The sequence below is a fragment of the Carcharodon carcharias genome, chromosome 8 (genome assembly GCF_017639515.1).
Source record: "Carcharodon carcharias isolate sCarCar2 chromosome 8, sCarCar2.pri, whole genome shotgun sequence".
Taxonomy (NCBI): domain Eukaryota; kingdom Metazoa; phylum Chordata; class Chondrichthyes; order Lamniformes; family Lamnidae; genus Carcharodon; species Carcharodon carcharias.
Window position 1 is genome coordinate 139,893,082 of NC_054474.1, and position 20,527 is coordinate 139,913,608.

The following is a 20,527-nucleotide window of genomic DNA, read 5'->3' on the forward strand; positions in this document are numbered from 1 at the left end:
CAAAGGTAAGTTGGATTTCGTCCACCTGAACGTTATTTGCTGAGTCAATTGCCTAGTGTGGAGCTGAACCACAGAGGCCAGAAAAGCTCTAGATTCAATGTTCAGTTTGCGTTGAATCAACAGCTCCTTCTAGGCAGGAGGAGCAGCATTACAATTGACCTCAGCACTAGGATAGAAGGTGAAAGTTGGGGTGAGGGGTTGGGAGAAATCAACCACAGATTCAACTCCTGATCGATAGACAGGTACAACAACGCTGAAAGTGCCCCTTTGTGGACACTGATCAAAAACAATATTACATTCAGCTATGACACTCACCTTGCTAAAAAAAAAGCCTGCCATGAATATTATTTTGAATGGTATGATCAGAGCTGCCATTGATTGGGATCATGACTGACCACTTTTGGCAAGATACCAGAGGGTGACCTGTACCTACAGAACCATACTCCACCATGAGTCAAGACTTTCAGGAAATAAAGGAGAAAACTAGAGCGGGGAACAATACTTAGATAGCAAATTGGCCTCAGTCTTATTAAGAAAATAAATATTTGCAATACAATGGTTATTTAAATAGATTTGCTGCTAATTAAGGGTGTATGTTACTCTTCATTATTCATGTTACGCGCTGATATCCTTGAGTGAGTTAACAAACCTGTTGTGCTTTTTCTCACAAGACATGTTGTGTTGGTAACTGAAGCCAGCAAAAAAAAAACTTTAATAATCTACACTTAACATTTAAACCAACAGCTGGTAAATGTATATTTGTCTTAATATAGTTTTGCTGATGTTATGAGCAAATTTTGTTCCAGAATTATTCCATTTTTTTCAAACACAGGTGCAGCTTGTTTGAATATTACTGCCTGTGGTATAAGCATTGACAATTCATCTGTTGGGAAATAAGTGAAGCACTGAAGACTGCTCCATGGAATATCTCCATAGAAACTGCACCAGTCAGCACTGATGCACCACTCCACAGCTAATTTAAATATTACAGCAAATAGCAAAACCTATCTAACCCCAAAAAAAAACCTGCATCAGGCAGGAGGATGTATCAAGTCTAATTAGATATAGATACACATCATTGCCAAGTCAAATGAAACCATACGTTACATCATAATTTTGGAATTTTTGAATTTAGTCTAGGCGTTAGTTTTTCCCATACAAAATCTCCAATTAATGCTAGGCTTAAATAATAATGTAGAGTTGAAACCGTTAAGTTAGGGACACCTAAGGAACTTCCATCAGGCAAGCATTATTTGTAGGTGTCCTTATTTTCAGGGTGGTCAATATTTGTACAATAAACCAGATTGACCAAATATCCTGATGTTGTATCTCCTACAGCATTCCTTCTTTCTTTTGCTCCCACATTCTGGCATTCTGATTAATTCTGGAAGCCTGTCAGTGAGATATAACTTCAGTCCTTTTTCTGGGTTGTTGGGTATCCCAGTTGATTGCATTCCAGGGGCCCTTTTCCACTGAGGGAGGGATGATTCTGGGATCTGCTATAGTGGCAGTCAGCACTGCTGTGCAAAAGGTTCCAAGGACCAGGCCACCTGTGTGCAAGCAGAGAGGGGAAATGGAGAAATTATCTTACAGCAGGATGCCTTCAGCCTCCAGTGTTACCATTCTGGTCTGTAACCCATCCCCATCCTCCCGATCCTTTTATATTTCTCCTTATTCTCAACCTCAATAGCTAAATGTGGCACAAGATCCCAAGGTCTAACAGCCCTCAGTTAGAGAACCTTCTTCCTCAGTTCTTCCACTTTACTGGCTGCTCGTCTCTCAGTGCAGCTTCGAATCCATGTTGTCCCTGCTGCTCCTGTCTCTGCAGATGGGTGTCCATCTCCACACTCCCTCTGCCTGTAGGGGGGGAAATGGTATAGTGGTATTGTTGCTGGACTAGTAATCTAGTATCCCAGAGCAATGCTCTGGGGACCTGGGTTTAAATCCCACCATGGCAGATGGTTGAATTTGAATTCAATAAAAATCTGGAATTGAAATTCTCATGTAAGTGATGGAAGGGGCCATCAACTGCACTCTCAAGTGGCACTTGCTTAGCAATAATCTGCTCACTGATGCCCAGTTTGGGTTCTTCCAGGGCCACTCAGCTCCTGACCTCATTACAGCCTTGGTTCAAACATGGACAAAAGAGCTGAACTCCAGAGGTGAGGTGAGATGAGGTGAGAGTGACTGCTCTTGACTTCAAGGTCGCATTTGACTAAGTGTGGCATCAAGATGCCTAGCAAAACTGGAGTCAATGGGAATCAAGAGGAAATCTATCCACTAGTTGGAGTCATACTTAGTACAAAGGAAGATGGTTGTGGTTATTGGAGGTGAGTCATCTCAGCTCCATGCCATCACTGTAGGAGTTCCTCAGGGTAGTATCCTAGGCCCAATCATCTTCAGCTGCTTCATCAATGACCTTCCTTCCATCATAAGGTCAGAAGGAGGGATGTTCGCTGATGATTGCACAATGTTTAGCACCATTCGTAACTCTTCAGATACTGAAGCAGTCCATGTCCAAATGCAGCAAGACCTGGACAATATCCAGGCTTGGGCTGACATACGGCTAGTAATATTCATGCCACACAAGTGTCAGGCAATGACCATCGCCAACAAGACACAATCTAACCATCACTCCTTGACGTTCAGTGGCATTACCATCACTGTATCCCCCACTATCAACATCCTGGGGTTTTCATTGACCGGAAACTGAACTGGACTAACCATATAAATACTGTGACTACAAGAGCAGGTCAGAGGCTGGGAATCCTGCGGCAAGTAACTCACCTCCTGATTCCCCAAAGCTTGTCCACCATCTACAAGGCACAAATCAGGATTGTGAAGGAATACTCCCCACTTTCCTGGATGAGTGCAGCATCCACAACACTCAAGAAGCTGGACACCATCCAGGACAAAGCAGCCCGCTTGATTGGCACCACATCCACAAACATTCACCCCCTCCATCACCGACACACAGTCAGTAGTGTGCACCATCTACAAGATGCACTGCATGAATTCACCAAGACTCCTTAGACAGCACCTTCCAAACCCACGACTAATATCATTTAGAAGGACAAGGGCAGCAGATAGATGGGAACACCACCACCTGGAAGTTCCCCTCCGAGTCATTCACCATCCTGACTTAGAAATATATCACCATTCCTTTACTGCTGCTGGGTCAAAATCCTGGAACTCCCTTCCTAACAGCACTGTGGGTGCACCTACGCTACATGGACTGCAGCGGTTCAAGAAGGCAGCTCACCACCACCTTCCCATAGGCAACTAGGGATGGGCATTAAGCACTGGCCTAGCCAGCGAAGTCCACATCCCATGATTGAATAAAAAAAACTGGTCCCCGTGCCTTTCTGCAGTCCCCTTCACTTCCCTTTCTCCTTTGTTCCTTATCCACTAGTCTCCATCTCTTCCTGACCCCGCTTTGAGAGACCTTGGGCAGATTTTGTGGGGTGGGCTTGGCGGGGGCGAGCTGGAGCTGTCAGGTAGCCAACTGCCATCTGCGATCGAGGCCGGAAGACGATTTCACATTGGGTGGGCCAATTAAGATTGCAATAAAACATGTCCCCTCATGTGACTCTGTCACATGAGCAGGGACATGTTATTAATTAAATTTAAAATGTTTTATTTTATTTTTGTTTGCTTTAGGAAACCTCATCCCACCTGTGGATAAGGTTTCCTAAAAATTGCAAAGGCTGCTTGGCCTTTTCTCCTGCCCGCCAACCGTAAGATTGGACTGCAGCGAAAAATTTCTTTTTATTTCCTTGTTAATGGCCTTAATAGGCGTTTTAATTGTCGGTGGGCACACTGCCCACTCCGGTACACGCCCACCGACCGAAATATCACGCTACTGCGCATTGACGTCAGGACGCTCGCCCAATGTCAACGCGCGTCATTTTACACTCGAGCAGGTCGGGCATGCACCTGCCCGCCAAGCTAAAAATTTTGCCCCTTCTCTATATGTGGAGTGCTCCCCTACTCCAAATGCTGAGATGCCTCCCTCATATTAGACCCCCTTCAGAATACTGACATCCACTATTCCTGACTCTCCAGTCCTTCTCGACTGTGCTGTATGTGGCTGCAGCTCTCACGGTACTGGTCAGGTGAAGTCAAAGAGTAGGGGTGGGATGGGGAGCAAACCCCGACAGCACATTTAATGCAATGATCGCCAGATATTCCAGAGGAAATGCCCTGAAGAACCAAACCCCAGTTTGTGAGAGAACTGCTCAGTCCCTGGCTGCCACGGAAGGTAAAACTCTTTACCCAGCATCTAAAGTGGTAAAGAAGCCCGTCTCTCCCTGGAATAGAGCTGTGCAAGCATTTACTTGCAGAGATCAAATGGTTTCTCAGGTTTCCAGTGCCATGCATGAAAATGTATGCATTACACTTCAAAAAGTGATGAAAATGGGGGTGAGAAACTAGTAATTTGCCACTGACTTTGGGGAAATATCCCCAGCAATATAGTATAGCCTCCAATTTATGTCATGGTTTCCTAAATATAATTGGTCTGTAATAAGAAAGCAAACTACTGTAGATGCTGGAAATCTAAAATAAAAACAGAAAATGCTGGAAATACTTAGCAGGTCTGGCAGCATCCATGGAGAGAGAAACAGAGTTCATGTTTCAGGTTGATGGTCTGTCATCATCTAATGAAAGGTCACTGACCTGACGCGTTAACTTTTGTTTCTCTCTCTACAGATGCTCATTTACAATTACTCAATAATGGAACTCACTGTGTCTGTACAGCAATTGGACTTCATGACTTTAAAGGGACACACCCACCAGCTACATGCAGTTCCACTTCAACATCAGAATACCATATATTGCATTTACATCTGTGCTTATAAAACAGCATATCCTTTGACATGGGCAGTCAATTAATATATCACATGCTACTGTTCCTCTAAGCTCTCACTGTCAAATGCAACAGTCAGGAGCTGCTGTAAAGCTGGTCTCCTTCCTTCAAGCTCCCTTTAAATATAGCCTGAGGTTGCTGTGCCTCCTAAAAGCATTTGGATATGGCTGAGGGGAGATCCTTTTTTGTCGAAGCTTTTCATCTTGCGCTCATCAGGACAATTTGCAAGAAGATACCAAAAAACAAAATAAGTGACAGCCATTCACTGGTTCATTCCCCAGGGCAACGTCTTGAACAGGGTCAAGCTGCCTGCTTTAAATTTCAAACACTGCTCTGCAGTTGTCTGTCAGTCACCATCAATTTGTGCATTCTCCATGGCAACACCCCTACCAATCAGAGCCCATTTGCCAACCAACCAGCACTCTCTTCTCACACAGTACAAATATGTTGTTTCCCCTGTTGGTGCTTTCTTGTGAATTGTCCTGATGAGAGCAAGATGAAAAGCTTTGACAAAATGTCTCTTTTTTCAGCAATACTCAGGTTCTGTACTACCAAATAACTAAAATCATTTCCTAATGAAGTATGAGATTAGAGCTGATACACATTGCAACAGGTAGAGAGAGGCTGGAATGTATAAGAGTTGAGCAAAAAGAGACATCTTTTAGGACATCAGGATTGAGGTAGGAGATATTGAGCACCAGAGACACAGAGTGAAGGAGGAAGGAAGGAACATAAAAAAAGGAAAGTCTCAGAGATGTGTAATGAGTGGGAGGGGAAAATAACAAGTCAATGTCTATTATTATTCTCTAATGAGTTAAGTCCCTGGGTTCAAACACTGCTACTTCATTATGCCACCCACAAAAATGTACACAACACCTGAAAAGAATTGGAATGATCGATCATGTGTGAGCGCAATTTGAATAAATAGGAACAAATGAAACCAGTGGGCAGGAACCAGCTGTTCCAACAAGCCTATCCCATAAAGTTGTGCTGCAACTAAGCATCATGACCCCTAATCCTCCCACCCATTAGCAGCCAAATTATCCACTGAGAAGCAATTAAAAACCCGGGCTGATTCAAGAGAAAAAAAACAAGTTTGGATAATTCCTCTCTGACCCCCAGAAGATGCCCACTCACCAACTAAAGCTGTTGGAGCTTCAAAAGAGTTCATGTTGAAACATGAACAGATATTAACATATCCACAGACACAAAAACATAGACAGATGGATTATTCTGAGCCATCATCTATAGAATGGGCTCTCTTTACCCAGCATCCAGAGAAACCGTTTAACTGCTTCAAGTGTCCCCATTACTTTGTGTGTTTGCTTAAGTACAATACAAAACCACTTTACTTAACGTCCACTTCAGAAACCAATGTAAGAGACGTTCATCACTAAACAGCACTTCATGTTGTGGAGAACAAATGCTTTGGAGCCTTCTATGACAAGGACAACCCATTGTTAAAAGCTACATCACCATTCTTCATTATAACCTATTTTAAAATCATCAAAACTACAACCGACAGGTTAGTAGTCTGCCAATAACCTTCAAAGCAGATTTTGACAATTTTTTTAACTTTGTAGTAGCAGCCAGACTTCAAAGTGCTATAATGAATAACTCCTTAACATCATGATGGAGGAGGCTATTTATCTTGAAAATAATCAGTTTTGAACAAAAAATCTATGGCAAAGCACAAAAGTAGCCATCTCTTCTACACTTGAATCAATCCTGAGGTGGCCATGAGAGAGAGGTGTTTTAGTGGCTTACTAGTTTTCTTTCTTCCCTCAAACATTGTGCTCCTGTCAGTGCTCAGCAATTTCCAAAGAATCAGACTGGGATAGGAAACATCATGTGGAGAAGAGGTGGTTTGACATCCTATCACTCAACGTCTATGCACCAACCAAGTACATAATCAAGCATTTGATTCACATAGAATCTAACTTAGAGTAGTCCCAACATCTGGCTTGGACATTCTGAGATGCATTCTACCTCAAGAGCGCTGTTTCTGTAAAGCATGCCATTCAATCAGAGGGGAGGATACATTTGATTTTGCTCCTTGAGACAAGGGATGTTGATTCTGGATAATGGAACACTTCTCATTTCAGGCCCCCAGTGTTAGAATCAAGGAAACCCCAAATCACGCAAAGTAAAGCTCCCTGTAGTCTACCCAACTCCAAACTCCAAAAAGCACCCTCAACTCCACCAGTGTGACATTATTTTATCTTTTCTCACATCAACTGTCTTGTTTCCACTGTGAACAAACCTGCCAGTTAGTGCCAGATTATGAACAGTTTTCTATTATAGACATGAATGCTGGTTTGAAACTGAGGGGGTGGGGGGAGGGAAAAATGGTATGGAGTGAGGGTGCAGGGTAAGAAAGAAAGAGAGAGCAACCGACTGACAATCCTGTTGAAAGTATGTATTTGTGGATCTTAGGTTGGGGTGGCTTGGGATCAGGCTTGGCTGTGATGCTCCCACCATGGAATGGCCTACAGACACTATAAAAGGTCCATTTTACTTCCTTGAATTGCTCTCCACCACATCCTACTTTCTTCTGTACCTGTGCCTGGAAACAAACACTCCCACAATTCAGTTACGGCTGCAACCTCAAGCTTCCAATTGTCTAAGCTCTGCCCCTCTATCCACCGTGACATTCCTACAGCTACCAATCTGCTCAGTCACATCCTTACCTCAAGCTTTAATGCCCCAGCTCCTTAAAACAATTTTCTCTATCGCAAGCTGTCTTTTTAAACTCCTCTCCCCTGTCTTCTCCAACCCCACCTCCAACAAAAAGTATGAGGAGCTCATGAATTTCTCTGGCACTAAGATTGAGACCCTTCATTCAGTTGTCTTTGCCCACCTGTCCCTTTCCCTAGCCCACATGGCTGAACTTCTAAAGAACCCTCCCCTGCCCAAGCCTTGAACTCATATCCTTTCTTAGTTCCTCTCCTAACATACTCTTCAAGCTCTTCTTATCCATGTGATCCACCGCCTGCTCTCTCGGCCCTACTCCCATGAAACTACGACCACCCAAATTCCCTTCCTGGTCCCCATGTTAGCAGATATTGTTAAAGGTTCTGTCTCCTCGGGTTCTGTTGGTCTCTCCTTCTAGTCTGTTATTGTCATTGTTCTCCTCAAAACTCCCTCAGTCCTTGCAAAATAGCACCTTATATCCAACCTCTCTTTCCTCTCCAAAGTCCTTGAATGAGCCATCAGCTCCCAAATTCATGTCCATCTTTCCCAGAACTCCATGTTTCAATCTCCCCAATCATGTTTCTGTCCCTGCCACAGTATCAAAATGGCTATCAAAATTACAAATTATATCATACTTGACTGTGATAAAGGTAAACCATCCCTCCTCGTCCTTCCCTACCTCTCTGCAGCCTCCTCCAATGCCACTCCACAATCATCCAGCTGGATAGAACTGCACTCACCCGGTTCCATTCTTTTCGATCAAATCATAGCCAATTGCTTCCAATGGCTTCTTCTCCCATGTTCTCCAAGGATGTATCCTTACATCCTCCTATTTCTCTCAGCCCCTCAGCGCGATCATCTGAAAACAATATCAGTTTCCGTACAAACCCATCTCTACCTCACCACTATCTCTCTTGACCCCTTCCACTTCTAAATTGTCAGACTGCTTGTCTGACATTCAGTACAGGCAAAGCAGAAATTTCCTCCAATTAAATGTTGGATAGACTCAAGCCATTGGGCAGAATTTTGCCCTTGGTGGGCATGTGGGCCCCATCGGCTCGGCGGCAGGCAGACAGCCGACCCTCACTGCCGAAACGGGACCTGCCGCCATTTTGAGTAGGCGGGCCAATTAAGGCCCGCCCATCGCCTGCCCAACAGGAAGAGCTATGTGCTTCCTGTGCAGGTGGGGGTGGGTAGAGGGATTCCCCATCTGCCAAAGTGTGCTCTTTCACACATGCGCATGAAAGAGCACACTGCACCCTGAGACCAAGTGGTGTCTCAGGGAGATTAGTGACAGTGTACAAAACTCAAAAATAGAAAAATTAAAATATTATTAACATGTCTTCCTCCTGTGACAATGTCACACGAGATGGGACATGTTAATAAATATCACATTACATTTATTAAAGTTTTTAAAAAGGAACATGAAACCTCATCCTGCCCGTGGATGAGGTTCCATGTATTATCAGGAGCCTGCTGGGGCTCCTGGCCTGCCTGCCAGCCTTAAGGTTGGATGGGCAGGGCCTTTAATTACTTTAATTACCCTGTCAATGGCCTCAATTGGCCATTGATGGGTCGGGTGGGCAGACAGCTAATTTCGCTGTCTGCCCGCCTTCCTGAAAATTTAAAGGGACCGGGGTGACGTTGGGAGTTTCTCCCGACGTCATCCGGCATCACTTTCCCGTCGGCGAGCAGGCCCCGCCCCCAAATCGCCGACGGGAAAATTCTGGTCATTGTCTTTGCCCCCAGCCACAAAATCCACTCCTTCACCATAGAATCTATCTCACTCCCTGACAACTGTCTGGGGCTGAATCAGGCCATTTGCAACCTTGGTATCATATCTGATCACAGGATGAGCTTTCAATCATATTATCTGCACCGTCAATAAATCCATCTACTTCCACCTCTGTAACATGGTCCAACTCTGCTCCTGCCTCATCCATGCCTTTTTAATTCCATACTTGACTGTTCAATGCACTCCCTGGCTGTCTTCCACACTGTACCATCTATAAACTTGAGGTCATCCAAAACTCTGCCACCTGTCTCCTAACTCACACCAAATTCTGTTCACCCATCAACCCTGTACTTACTGCCCTACATTGACACTACTTAAAACTTACCTCTTGTGGGTCAGTGTCATTTTTGTTTCCTTTATTCTTTCGTGGGATGTGGGCATCACTGGCAAGGCAGCATTTGTTAGCCATCCCTAACTGCCCTTGAACTAAGTGGCATGCAAGGCCATTTTACAGGCAACCAGATTTCTGTGGGTCTAGAGTCACATGTAGGTGACCAGGTGAGGATGGCAGATTTCCTTCCCTAAAGGGCATTAATGAATCAGATGGGTTTTTACGACTATCAATGATAGCTGTCATGGTCACCATCACTAAGGCTAGCTTTATTTTCCAGATTTCTTAATTGAATTTAAATTCCACCAGCCATATTATGTTATCAGGATTTGAACCTGTGTCCCCAGAACTTTAGCCTGGGCTCTAGATTACTAGTCCAGAGACATTACCACTACACCACCATCACCCAAGTATTTAGTTTTATACAGCTTCTGTGAATTGTCTTGGGACATTTTATTATGTTAAAGGCACTATACAAACGCCAAGTTGCTGTTGTTTTCCCAGTTCTGATGAAAGGTCACTGAACTGAAAAGTTCACTCTGTTTCTCTCTCCACAGATGTTGCATGACCTCTTAAGCATTCCAAGCATTTTCTGTTTTTATTTCAGATTTCCAGCATCTGCAGTATTTTGCTTCTGTACTGTTGCTGTTTTTAGCAGTTCCCTTTCTAATGTATTTACTGTACACAATTCCTGCTGCAGAGTATATGACATTCCTTTTGTACATCCACATTAAGCTCACCTACTATTCACCAAGCCATCTAGTGAATTCAAATCCCTTTGAATGTTCTGTCTTTCTCACACTAATCACTTAGTTACATAATTTGGTATCAACGAATTTTCAAATTCTGTAGGTAATTTGCTCCACTCCATTTACATTTATTGTTAAGAGCAAGAAACCCAGGATTCCTGCATAATTCAGCTGGCGACTACTCCTCTGACAGATATTTACCTCATTGTGAGCCTGACTGGCTCAATTGGTAGTGCTCCTCCCTCTATGTCAGAAAGCCATGGGTGCAAGGCCCATTCCAGGACTTGTTGGCTGTGGAAGGAGTGCTTGTGTGGCTCAAACCAGGTTGTTAATCAGCCTACAATGTCCCTCTAACACTCCACACCATTCTCCAAAGGGAGAAAAGTGTGTGAAGGTACAAAAACCTCCTTGTACTTGCCATTTGTAGAGCTATCCAGCCATTTCTCATTCATTTTGTGTTTAATTATCTTATGACAAACCTACGTTTATGAATTCCATCACCTCCTCAAAGACTTGCAATAGACTTGAGTACTGTTAATTGCTTTCAACTGACGTTGAAAATTAATAGGATCAGACAGGTGTGGGACAACCTTGCAGTACCATTTTTTAAAAATGCATTTTTAAAGCAGTATGCTAAATAATACAAGCAAGAAGAATACAAGCCAGCCTACAGTTCCCTCTTGTTGCTGAGCTTAGCTTTTAGTTTCCTGCAGCTGTAGGTCAAACGGGCAGGGATAAATACAACCAAAGGTTCCCATCTGACAGCAGCCTCTGGCCCTGCTGACTCCCACAATGATAACGGACAGCTCTTAAACCAAACAGACAGCTTTGTACCACTATATACAAATAACTGGAACAAAATTAGACACCATAATTTTCAAGTCATGATTATTTCATGCACTGCTTTCACAATTAATCTTAAAATTACAGGGTATTGCAGCTTGGACAGACTGATGCCTTTTTACACCGCAGGATCTGACTACTTTCAGTATGAAACACAAAGCAGGTTATTAGAAAAATCCAGTGAGCTAGATTATCTAAAATGGTTGTGGAACGTTCTGACATTTCTACAGACCTTTAGGAACGCATTACTGGAGTGGGTCAAAACATATACAACTAACAGCAACATGTTACCAAAGCACAATTCAACAAGGTTTATAAGGATTGTATAATCTAATAATTTAGGATAAGGTGAAATAGATAAAGTAACATTTTAGTAAACGCAAAAAGATTAAAAAGAGCTTTTATATTTAGAATTCAAAATCCAGCAACATAAATACTGTATTTCAAATAATAGAATCCACTTATCGTTAGAGTGGCATATTATTAAAAATGAATGTTATAAATAAATTATTATAATAGCAATTCATTTTCCAGTATGAAGTTGTGATAGAAAATCAAAATAACAATAATAGCAATCAGCAGCTCCCTAAAACGTTCAACTGGCAAGGATGTGGTCATTTCTTTGGATTGATGTACACTTACTTAACAACTCCAGGTTTACAGGCAGAGCTGAAACCAGTACCTGGTCGTGGTACCACAGAGTATGCTAATAGTCTGATACTCAAGTTTCTGCGATCAGAGTACCCTCACTGTGAAACATCAAGTCCCTGGGAAGAGGCAGCAAGCCAATGCTTTGATTGGCCACATGGAGAATGTGATAGGCAGTGTTTGTTTTCCCCTGGGAAACCTGTTTGCTTTTTTCCCCCCAAGTGGTGCAAATTTAATGAAAAAGAACTGCAGGTAAACCAGCTTCCAACGCTGAAACACTTGATGTTCAACATCAGAAATTGAGATTTGGTGACAAAATGTACAAAATTGTTGAAAGATAAAAATTTGTTTTGCAACTTCAAATTGCAAACACAACTGCCATCTTTATTAAATTATATGGTATAAATTGATTATTCGAGAAAAGACTTAAGATACCATTTTTCCATGACCAATACATGTACTTATTCATTCCCATTTCAAATTTGTGTTTTGCACAGGCTTCTCATATACTTTTTTTTATTCATTCATGGGTTGTGGGCTTCACTGGCTGGGCCAGCATTTATTGCCCATCCCTAGTTGCTCTTGAGAAGGTGGTGGTGAGCTGCCTTCTTGAACCACTGCGGTCAATGTGGTGTAGGTACACCCACAGCGCTGTTAGGAAGGGAGTTCCAGGATTTTGCCTCAGTGACAGTGAAGGAACAGTGATATATTTTCTAAGTCAGGATGGTGACTATCTATCTATCTTCTGCCCTTGTCCTCTTAGATGGTAGGGTCATGGGTTTGGAAGGTGCTGTCTAAGGAGCCTTGGTAAATTTCTGCAGTGCATCTTGTAGATGGTGCACACTACTGACAGTGTGTCGGTGATGGAGGGGGTGAATGTTTGTGGATGTGGTGCCAATCAAGCGGGCTGCTTTGTCCTGGATGGTGTCCAGCTTCTTGAGTGTTGTGGGTGTTGCACTCATCCAGGAAAGTGGGGAGTATTCCATCACAATCCTGATATGTGCCTTTTGGATGGTGGACAGGCTATGGGGAGTCAGGAGGTGAGTTACTCATTGCTGGATTCCTAGCATCTGACCTGCTCTTGTAGTCACAGTATTTTTATGGCTAGTCCAGTTCAGTTTCTGGTCAATGGTAACCCCCATGATGTTGATAGTGGGGGATTCAGTGATGGCAATGCCATTGAACATCAAGGGGCGATGGTTAGATTCTCTCATATTGCAGTTGGTCATTGCCTGGCAATTGTGTGGCACAAATGTTACTTGCCACTTGTCAGCCCAAGCCTGGATATTGACCAAGTCTTGCTGCATTTGGACATGGATTGCTTCAGGAGTCGCGAATGGCACTGAACATTGTGCAATCATCAGTGAACATCCCCACTTCTGACCTTATGATGGAAGGAAGGTCATTGATGAAGCAGCTGAAGATGGCTGGGCCTAGGACATTACCCTGAAGAACTCCTGCAGTGATGTCCTGGAGCTGAGATGACTGACCTCGAACAACCACAACCATCTTCCTTTGTGCTAGGTATGACTCCAACTAGTGGAGAGTTTTCCCCCTGATTCTCATTGACTCCTGTTTTGCTAGGGCCCCTTAATGCCTTGCAGCCTTGATGTCAAGGGCAGTCGCTCTCACATCACCTCAGGAGTTCAGCTCTTTTGCCCATGTATGAACCAAGGCTATAATGAAGTCAGGAGCTGAATAGCCCTGGCAGAACCTATACTGAGCGCCAGTGAGCATGTTATTGTGAAGCAAGTGCCATTTGATAGCATTGTTGACGACTTCTTCCATTACTTTACCGATGATCAAGAGTAGACTGATGTGGTAATTGGTCGGTTTGGATTTGTCCTGCTTTTTGTGTACAGGACATACCTGGGCAATTTTCCACGTATCCAGGGTAGATGCCAGTGTTGTAGCTATACTAGAACAGCTTGGCTAGGGGCATGGCAAGTTCTGGAGCACAGGTCTTCAGTACTATTAGTGGAATATTGTCAGGGACTATAGTTTTTGCACTATCCAGTGACTTCAGCCATTTCTTGATATTACGTGGAGTATGTCGAACTGGCTGAAGACTGGCATCTGTGATGCTGGGGAGCTCCGGAGGAGGCCGAGATGGATCATCCACTCCACAGTTCTGGCTGAAGATTGCAGCATATGTTTCAGCCTTATCTTTGCACTGGTGTGCTGGGCTCCTCCATCATTGAGAATGGGGATATTTGTGGAGCCTCTCCTCCAGTGAGTTGTTTAATTGTCCACCACCATTCACGATTGGATATAGCAGGACTTGCAGAGCTTAGATCTGGTCCTTTGGTTGTGGGATTGTTTAGTTCTATCACTTGTTGCTTATGCTGTTTGGCACGTAAGTAGTCCTGTGTCATAGCTTCACCAGGTTGACACCTCATTTTTAGTTATACCTGGTGCTGCACCTAGCATCCCTCCTGCACTCTTCAACCCCTGACTTGATGGTAATGGTAGACTGGGGGATGTGACGGGCCATGAGGTTACAGATTGTGCTCGAATGTAATTCTGCTGCTGATGGCCCATCATGCCTCATGGATGCCCAGTCTTGAGTTACTTCATCTGTTCAAAATCTATCCCATTTAGCACGGTGGTAGTGCCATACAACACGATGGAGGGTATCCACAATGTGAAGGTGGGACTTCATCCCCACAATGACTCTTTGGTGGTCGCTCCTACCAATACTTTCATGCATCTGTGGCAGGGAGGCTGGTGAGGATGAGGTCAAGTACGTTTGCCCTCCTGTTGGTTCCCTCACAGCCTGCCGCAGACCCAGTCAAGCAGTTATGTCCTTTAGGACTTGGCCAGCTCAGTCAGTAGTGGTGCTACCAAGCCACTCCTGATGATGGACATTGAAGTCCCCTGCCAAGAGTACATTCTCCATCCTTGCCACCCTCAATGCTTCCTCCAAGTGGCATTCAACATGGAGGAGCACTGATTCATCAGTTACGGGAGGTTGGCATGTGATAATCAGCAGGAGGTTTCCTTGCACATGTTTGACCTGATGCCATGAGACTTCATGGGGTCTGGAGTCGATGTTGAGAGCTCCCAGGGCAACTCCTTCCCCACCTGTATACCACTGTGCCACCACCTCTGCTGGATCTGTCCTGCCATGGGACAAGACATACCCAAGGATGGTGATAGTGATGTCTGGGACATTATCTGTAAGATATGGTTCCATGAGGATGACTATGTCAGGCTGTTGTTTGACTAGTCTGTGAGACAGCTCTTCCAATTTTGGCACTAGCCCCCAGATGTTAGTAAGGAGGACTTTGGAGGGTTGACAGGGCTGAGTTTGCCGTTGTCATTTCCGGTGCATTGGTCAATGCTGGGTAGTCCGCCTGGTTTCATTCCTTTTTTGAGACTTTGTAGCAGTTTGACACAACTGAGTGACTTGCTAGGCCATTTCAGAGGGCATTTAAGAGCCAACAACATTGCTGCAGGTCTGGAGTCACATAGATGTAAGGACGGCAGATTTCCTTTCCTAAAGGGCATTTGTGAATCAAATGAGTCTTTACAACAATCGACAACGGTTTCGTGGTCATCATTAGATTTTTAACTCAATATTTTTTTGATTGAGTTTAAATTCCACCATGGCGGGATTCGAACCCAGGTCCCCAGAGCATTACCCTGGGTCTCCGGATTACTAGTCCAGCGACAATGTACTGTGAAGCATACCGAACTGTGCTGAAGAATGTCAGAGAGAAAGACAATAATTGCTGAAGATAATATTATCTTTCCTGCAATCTTTGAACAAATTTTTCAACACCCCACCACCTAAAATGTAAAAGGATCTGCCCAATAAATTATTGCTGATCAGGAGGCTCATCTAATTCATAAAGAGACAAAAGCCCACACTGCACAATCCCACTGCAGTACCCAATTGTTTCTTAAATGATTAGAGGGCCTTTGCCTCAACTACTCTAACTGGTAATCCATTCCACACTTCGATCATGAATTTCCTGATATCAGACCAGTGTCTATCAAAATCTTGTTTTTATATAGTGCTTTTCATGGCCTCAGGATGTCCCAGGGCAGTTAACTGCCAGTGAAGCACATTTTGTAACGTAGGCAAATGCAGCAGCCACATTGCAGGTAAGGATAAAGTTAGCTGGAATACCAGAGGAACTCTTCTGTTCTAGTTTGAATAGTATGACAGGATCTCTTAAGACCACCTGAGAGGGCAGACAGGTCTCATCCAAAAGATGGCACTGTTCCCTCAATTGGTGTTCGAGTGCCTGAAGTAGAACTTTTTGACCCAAAAACAACAGGACTACCACTAGAGCAAGGCTGCCATTTTTTAAAACTATTTTGAACCTTGTTCTATTATTGCAGTTTAATTTGGTCATATTCCAGATTTACCTGCAGCATGTCATTGACTGTTATTTGTATTGTATATACAAGATTACCATTCAGGCACTTCCTTACCAGGCTCAAGAGTCAATCTGAGTTTATTCTAGTCTTTCCTTACAACCTTGACATTTTGGCTGCATTGCCTTCAAAGAGCTGAGACTCCCTTGTGTCTCAGTGACCATAGCTGACTAAATATGTAATCTGACCCGACGATGATACAGTTTTATCACAAAAGCTTCTGACATACCTTCTCGCATTCATTACAATTATAATCTTCAACTTAAAAACATATGTAGGCAAATTTCAGAGAAGTGTAAAAGTAACAGTGTAGTAATAGTGGTGGATGTCAACTTCCCCAACGTTAACTGGGTTAGATCATAGTGTGATAGGTTTAGAGGGAGCGGAATTCTTAAAATGCATCCAGAAGAGCTTTTTAAGCCAGTATATAGAAGGTTCTACAAGAGAGGGGCAATCCTGGACTTAATTTTAGAGAATGAAGCCAGGCAAGTGGTAGAGATATCAGCGGGGGAGTATTTTGCAGATAGTGATCATAACTCCCTTAGATTCAAGGCTGTTATGGGAAAGGTGGACCAGAAGTCAGAGTTCTAAATTGGGGAAGACCGATTTTAATAAAATCAGATATGATTTGGCCAGAGTGGATGGGGAGCAGCTACTTTTAGGTAAATGTGCGTCAGAGCAGTGAGACTCATTCAAGGACGAAATAGGGAGAGTAAAGGACCAACATATTCCAGTAAAGATAGAGGGTGGGATCAACAAATCCAGGGAACCCTGGATGTCAAGGGATATACAGGATTGGATAAAGAGAAAAAGGGAGGCTTATGGCAGATACGAGGGCTCAAGACAGCAGAAGACAAAGAGGAGTACAGAATGTGTAGGGGAGAACATAAAAAGGAAATTAGGAGAGCAAAAACATTGGCAGGTCAAATAAAGGAAAGTCTTAAGTTATTTTACAAGTACGTTAAGTGAAAGAGGATAACTAGGGAAAGAGTGGGGCCCACTAAGGACCATAATGGTAATTTGTGTGTGGAGCTGGAAGACGTAGGTAGGGTTCTAAATGAATACTTTGTGTCGGTGTTCACAAGTGAGTGGGATGACGTGGGTATGGAAATCAGGCAGAAGGACTGTGATATAATTAAAGAAATTAGCACAGAAAAGGAGGAGATTCTAAGTGGTCTGGCAAGCTTAAAAGTAGATAAATCTCCAGGCCTGGATGAAATGTATCCCAGGCTGTTGGCTGAGACAAGGGAGGAGATACCAGGGGTGCTGGCAATAATTTTCAATACCTCTCTGGCCACAGGAGAGGCGCCAGAGGACTGGAGGACAGCCAATGTGGTACCGTTATTCAAGAAGGGAGGATGGGATAAACCAGGGAACTACAGGCCAGTCAGTCTAACCTCAGTGGTGGGGGAACTATTGGAAGCAATCCTGAGGGACAGAATTAATCTACACTTGGAGAGGCAGGGATTAATCAAGGACAGTCAGCATGGTTTTGCTAAGGGGGGTCATGACTAACCACTTTGATTGAACTTTTCGAAGCAGTGACTAGGTGTGTAGATGAAGGCAATGCATTTGACGTAGTCTACTTGGACTTCAGCAAGGCTTTTGATAAAGTCCCGCACAGGAGACTGATAATGAAGATAAGAGCCCATGGGATCCAAGGCAAATTGGTTCCAGAATTGGCTGAGTGGCAGGAAGCAGCTGATGGTCGAGGGGTGTTTTTGTGACTGGATGCCTGTGTCCAGTGGGGTTCCACAGGGATCAGTGTTGGGTCCCTTGCTGTTTGTGGTATATATAAACGATTTAGACTTGAATGTAGGAGGGTTGATCAGTAAGTTCGCATGTGACACGAAAATTGGTGGGGCAGTAAATAATGAGGAGGATAGCCTTAGATTACAGGAGGATATAGATGGGCTAATCAGATGGGCTGATCAGTGGCCAATGGAATTTAATCCGGATAAGTGTGAGGTGATGCACGTGGGCAGGACAAACAAGGCATGGGAGTATACAATGAATTGTAGGACCCTGGGAAGTACCAAGGATCAGAGGGATCTTGGTGTGCATGTCCACCGGTCCCCTAAGGTAGCGGGACAGGTAGATAAGGTGGTTAAGGAGACATATGGGATACTTGCCTTTCTAGCCAAGGTATAGAATATAAGAGCAGGGAGGTTATGCTGGAATTGTATAAAATGCTGGTTAGGCCACAGATGGAGTATTGCATGAAGTTCTGGAATCCGCATTATAGGAAGGATGTGATTGCACTGGAGAGAGTGCAGAGGAGAATTGCCAGGGTTGTTGCCTGGGCTGGAGAATTTTAGTTATGAGAAGAGATTGTATAGAATGGGGTTATTTTCCCTGGAGCAGAGGAAATTGAGGGGACATGATTGAGATGTATAAAATTATGAGGGGCATAGATAGGGTAGACAGGAAGGAACTTTTCCCCTTGATGGAGGGTTCAATAACCAGGGGGCGTAGATTTAAGGTAAGGGGCAGGAGATTTAGAGGGGATGTGAGGAAGAATTTTTTTCACCCAGAGGGTGGTGGGAATCTGGAACTCACTTCCTGAAAGGGTGGTAGAGGCAGAAACTCTCATAACATCTAAGGAGTATTTGGAAGTGCACTAGCCATGGCATACAAGGCTATGGGCCTGGTGCTGGAAAATGGGATTAGAATAGTTAGGTACTTGTTTGACCGGTGCAAACTTGATGGCCTGAAGGGCCTTTTTCTGCACTGTAGACCTTTATGACTCTATGACTCTATGGGAGTCATATCGATTCAACATTTTGTGGAACTATCAATCTATCAACTTTATCAGTCAGCTTGCCTCAAGTGGTCACATATGCATAGCTGCTATTGCCAATTTGTGGAATCTTTGTGTACAAGTCGCCTCTTGTGTATGCCTACATAAAAATAGTGCATACACTTAATTGGCTTTGAAGTGTTTGGATTACCTTGAGGACCTAAAATCCAATATATCAGTGAAACTTCTTTCAAAGTAAAAACAGCCCCGAAAGTAAAAAAAAATTAAACATTTAAACAAAGCTAAATATTTGGTTTGCTGACTTATTGATATGTAAGCATATTGTGAGTCATGGCTAAATGAACAAAATTGTAATCAGCATAATATCACCTTAAGTACACAATATGGATTTCTTTGCTTTATGAAAGATGAGGAAAATTGTTACGCTGGGCCAAAATGATTGCCATTAGCACTGCTGAAACCATTTGACTTTATTCTGTGCTTCATGGGTCTCTGCTTCAACAGAAGCAATTCGATATCCATCAAATTCCCTCTGCACCTCAGGCAACTAACCCTCAGAAGAGAAGGCAAATTAAGCAGCAACTTTAGAACAATCAGCTCAGATCAAAAAACAATAAAGGCAAGAAAACCAAAATGAAAACAAATGATGCTGTAAACACAAAGCACGCTCATCAGCAAGGACAAAATGAAGTCTGAAAACACTACGAGTTCTGACAAAGGGTTGCAATTAGAAACATCAACTTTTCTCTGTTGCAAGGCTTATTCTCTTCTTGAAATGTAAGATGAGCTAAATTATTGAGCAACCTTTTCCAACAGTGCTTTTCGCATTGCAGTATCAAGATGGTCAATCCTTCTTTGCTGCAGAAATATATTTTCTTTACCACAAAGTATAACAATGTCATGATGTTAAACTGAGGAGTAAACATAACATGTAAGCAATGCAACAGGACTGTAGTGCACATTATGAATAGTGAAATAGCTCCTCTCATTAAATCATAATTATGCACAACAAATACATGCAGAACAGTTTTAACTCAATCTTCCTCCTCCTACAGGTTCCATGTCCTAAGAAGGCACTGGCAACCATGGACTTCCATTGGATTGGTCCATGATAATGCTTGGCAAATTACTGCAGTGGTCTGCCATTGCCTTCTGCAGTATGGCTGACCAAGAATCACTCCTGCTCTTATCACCTGCCATCGGGCATATTGGAAGGATTTACAAGTTGATAATCAACCTCTTTGGTCACATTACAAACACACCTTCTGTGGCTATCAAGGCCTGAAGTGGGACATGAACCTGGAGTTTCTGGCCCAGAGATAGGGACACTACCACTGCACCACAAGGCTACTTCCTTTAACTCGATAGTTTATTAAACTCAGGGAAGCCTCTAAGTTCCCTAACGGTATACACAGCAATGAAGCAGAATTTTCTGTCAGATCATTTCATCTCC

The 20,527-nt window shown here is 43.4% G+C and overlaps 1 protein-coding gene across 2 annotated transcripts in view; it reads right to left on the reverse strand.

Moving 5' to 3' along the window:
• LOC121280818 (probable voltage-dependent N-type calcium channel subunit alpha-1B) overlaps window positions 1–20,527 on the reverse strand; it is a 432,340-nt gene that overhangs the window by 327,280 nt on the left and 84,533 nt on the right. The window lies entirely within an intron of this gene.